Source organism: Gossypium arboreum, chromosome 12 (assembly GCF_025698485.1).
Source record: "Gossypium arboreum isolate Shixiya-1 chromosome 12, ASM2569848v2, whole genome shotgun sequence".
Lineage (NCBI taxonomy): Eukaryota > Viridiplantae > Streptophyta > Magnoliopsida > Malvales > Malvaceae > Gossypium > Gossypium arboreum.
Window position 1 is genome coordinate 45,571,534 of NC_069081.1, and position 4,737 is coordinate 45,576,270.

General features: G+C 39.4%; 1 non-coding gene across 1 annotated transcript; it reads right to left on the reverse strand.

The window, feature by feature from the left end:
- Positions 1-1,879: 1,879 nt before the first annotated feature.
- LOC128286334 (small nucleolar RNA R71) lies at positions 1,880-1,986 on the reverse strand. The gene has a single exon (XR_008276877.1). It is a non-coding gene; the product is annotated as a small nucleolar RNA R71 (small nucleolar RNA).
- Between the last annotated feature and the right edge of the window lie 2,751 nt (positions 1,987-4,737).

Consider the following 4,737-nt stretch of genomic DNA (forward strand, 5'->3'; position numbering starts at 1 on the left):
ATAGTGAATAAATTATGTAATCGAACCTTAACGAATATATTTTCATAGGAAAGTAACGAAATGTTCATGTGAACAGTATATTATCAGATATTAAAGTTTTCGTGAGACAGGGCCAGAACGGTTTCTGGATTCCCTGATATGACTTTGGAAATTCATTATAAATTAACCAGAGACATTTAGTAGTCATGCCATATATGTATAGTTTCCTTTTTGAGTTTAATTTCTATAGAAAGAAACGGTATCAGTATTGAAGCCCTGTACAGGGAGATATCCAAGTCGTATTGCATGAAGGTCAGTGTAGTTGCACCCTGTAACAGGGGAGACTTTAACTAATAAACTGTACTAATTGGCCCAACCAAAAATTCTAGAAAAAAATCTGTAGATGGACATATGAGTCTAGTTTCAGGGAAAAATTACAAAACTGATTTTCAATTTTTGGAACTCAAGATATGATTTTTAAGGTGACAGTGATGCAGTTAGCCAACTGCCTGGAAATTTTTAAAATGGACTGTGAAAGTAAATGAATTAAGTCGGTTAGCACCTCGTGTTCGAATCCGGCAACGGTCTCAGGTATGGGGTGTTACAGTCACTATCTAAGAGTAAATTTTTCATAATTAAGCGAAGTTGATCGCACGCCTAGAGATAGGGTGACAAGATTTTGTCGGATTAGGATGAAACCTAATAAGGGGATCCATAGATCAAGTTAACACAACACTAGGGTGTTAATTAGAAAGAGATTTCAATTAATCAACCTAGGGTTAGACGTTATTAGTCTCGAAGGAGATAATAATATATCCTAGGGATTTCTAAGGATCAAGTTAAATGAATAAATCGTCTGATTCAGAGTTAAATAACAAGTGAATTCTAAGTGGATTTTTCCTTAGGTATTGTCTTAATCAATCGAGTTTTCCCAAAAGCTTTTCCCCAATTTTCTCTCTGTGCACTCTTATTTTAGTTACTTAGTTCAGATAAACAAATCCCTTAATTTTTAGAGATAATAAAAAGAAAGTAACTACTAGTACTCTTGGTTCCTTTAGGTTCAACAATCCGGTCTTGCTAAAACTATACTACTATTCGATAGGTACACTTGCCTTTATCGTGATAATAGTTAGTTTCAAGAACGATTAATTATAAATTTTTAAAACCTGCCGTAAATATCACGTATCAAGTTTTTGGCGTCGTTGCTGGGGAACTAGGATATTAGGAACGCTCGATTTTTATTACTTTATCCATTTTACTTTATTTGCAATTTAAATTTTTATTTTCTTTTCTATTTTTTCTTTTATTCGCTCCTGGCAGGTTTTTATAGTGTATGACTAGAAGAAACCCGTCGGGACCATTCTTGCTTGATAGTGAGATCGATCATACGCAGTTAAATCAAGAGAAATAAGGCAAAGCTTAAGATACATAGAGGAAGAGCAAGAGGACATATTCACACCACAACCAAGGAGATGGTTGAAAACCAGGAAATTTGCTACCTCCTGCGATTGCAGCTAATCAGAATCCTGCTCCGCGTACTATGTATGATTATGCTAAACCTTCTTTAATAGGAATTGAATCGAGCATAGTTAGGCCTGCTGTTGCTAAAAATAATTTTGAACTGAAACCTAACACCATTCAAATGATCCAACAGTTTGTTTAGTTTAATGGTTTGCAGGACGAGGACCCAAACGCTCATTTGGCGAATTTCTTAGATTTTTGTGACACTTTTAAAATCAATGGCATTTCTGATGATGCCATTCGCCTTCTGTTATTCCCTTTTCCATTGAGAAACAAAGCTAAACAGTGGTTGAACTTGTTACCACGAGGGTCAATCACTACTTGGGAACAAATGACCGAAACATTTTTATTAAAATATTTTCCACCAGCTAAAACAGCCAAATTACGTAATGATATATCTTCTTTTGTGCAGATGGATTTAGAAACACTCTATGATATATGGGAGAGATACAGGGACCTTTTAAGAAGATGCCCTCACCATGGGTTACCACTCTGGCTACAGGTTCAAATGTTTCACAATGGCCTGAATCCTTCGACTAGACAAATGACTAACACAGCTGCTGGAGGAACTATCAATAATAAGACACCCGAGGATGCTTATGAATTTATAGAAGAGATGTCACTGAATAATTATCAGTGGCAAGTCATGAGAACAAAACCAACGAAAACAGCCGGCGTATTTAACGTCGATTCGGTCACAATGCTCTCTAATCAGGTAGAACTTTTGAATAGAAAAAGTGATGGTTTTCTTAGCTCTTCACAGGTTCACCCAGTAATGCAGTGCGAAGCAAGTGGAGGTGGATCAAGCAATTCAGAATACCGACCCTATGGCCACAACATAGAGAACGAGCAGTTAAATTACATGGGTAATAATCCTCGATCTCAAAATAATCCTTATAGTAACGCTTACAATGCAGGTTGGAGGAACCACCCAAATTTTTCATGGGGAGGCCAAGGAAATCAAAGACCACCACCACCTCCAGGCTTCCAACAACCACACTACCAACAAGAGAAAAAATCGAACCTTGAAGAGATGCTAACAAAATTTATCTCAGTGTCAGAAAATCATTTCTAGAATACCGAGACAGCACTTAAAAATCAACAAGCATCGATCCAAGGGCTCGAAACTCAGATAGGACTACTTGCCAAATTAATATCTGAATGACCACAAGGTAGCCTTCCGAGGAACACAGAATCTAACCCAAGGGAACACCTCAACACAATTACCATTCAAGATGAGGAAGGGTTAGTTGCACCTCAACCAGAATCGAGGCAAGAGACTGTGGTAAGTAAAGGTAAAGGCGAGGTGGACCACAATGAACAAAAACAGGTAAGTAAAGAGTACAAACCACATGTACCATACCCAAATGTGACAAGGAAAGACCACTCAGACGAGCAATTTGGTAAATTCCTTAAACTTTTAAAGAAATTACATATTAACTTACCATTTATTAAATCTCTTTCGTAGATGCCGAACGCAGTCAAATTCTTAAAGGAGCTTTTAACAAATAAACGGAAGTTAGATGAGGCGTCGCATGTGGAACTAAATGTGGTTTGCTCAGCTGTACTATAGAATAAGCTGACCAACAAATTAAAAGATCCAGGGAGTTTTATGGTTCCTTGTTTAATTGGTAGCTTAGATGTTAATAATGCTTTGCCTGATTTGGGGGCTAGTATCAATGTCATGCCTTATAAAATGTTTAAACAACTAGGTCTTGGGAAACCCAAAAAAACTAGGATGAGTATTCAATTAGCCGATAAAACAATCAGATTTCCTAGGGGTATTATTGAAGATGTACTCGTTCAAATTGACAAATTTATATTCCCAGTTGATTTCGTTGTTCTAGACATAGAGGAGGACAGTAACGTTCCTTTAATTTTAGGGAGGTCGTTTTTAGCAACTGCTAGAACAATAATTGATGTTAGCACAGGTGAACTCACACTTCGTGTGGGAGACGAAACAGTCACCCTTCAAGCTCGTAATCTGAGTAACACATCGAAAATTGAAGGTGGTTGTATAAATCATACTATTAAAACTGATCATGTGGTGAAACCTTCCTGGCAGGAAACACGTTCAAAAAACACACTTGAGCCATGTTCGAATAATAACAAAGGACCTATCTATGAAGAACGAAGGCTACAAATTGAGGAACTAGATGAATGCCAGACACATAAACTGAGGACACACGATAAACCAAAACCACACCATGACGAGCTCAATATCTCACCAAATCAACTTAAGGTTGGAGACAAAGTACTGCTAGATGCAGCAGACCCTCGTCTTGCCACTTCTGAACCTAACAGAGCAATCCCTCTTATGGTATTCAGTATTTTCCCATATGGTACAGTCAAGGTAATTCATCCCAAATTCGGTACTTTTAAGGTAAATGGTACTCGTCTTAAACCTTATGTTGATAAAATTGATAGCAGGGATGAGGAGTGTAAACTCCTCGCACCACCATAACCATGCAACAGAAAGGTAAGTCGAGCTTAGACTATAAATAAGCGCTTCTAGGGAGGCAACCCGACCACTAACGATGTTAAGTTCTTTAAAATTTTAGTTTTTGACATCTAATAACTAACTGAGTCATTGAAACACAGGTTTTCTAATCCACACGGCCGCGCAACGGGCGTGCCTTAAGTCGTGCTCACACCACGGTAGGAGACACGATCGTGCGATACAGTCGTGTGAAAACAGGGGAAAATTTTTCCTTAACATGGGATGCGATAAGTTGCCACAGCCGTGCAATGTGGTTGTGGGCGAGTCTGTCAAACCAACACGAGCGTGCGATACACCCGTGTCGATAACCTGTGGTTGAAACTGAGGATTTAACACGGGCGTACGACACTCCCGTGCCCATCAACCCTGCTCAAGACTGATAAAATACCACCAGCTTGGACATCCATACACAGGCGTGGGAGAAGCGAACGAAGCAAAACACGACTGTGCAATACGGCCGTGTGCACCCACACACCCAAGGGACATGGGCGTGGGCCGAATGCCAAACGTGCCCAAATTTAAAAATTACGAAACACGCGGGCAAAAATTAGGGCACACGGGCCTATCCCACGGCCATGTGCCCCCAAATCTATATATACCACTCACTATTCATCACCCCTTTTCCCCAAAATCCCTAACCCTAGCCACTGCAACTTCACATGCCCTACCTGCCACACCCGTGCGCCGACCATAGCACCACTTTCGACAACCCAAAGCTCCTCCCTCTTGCATTTGTT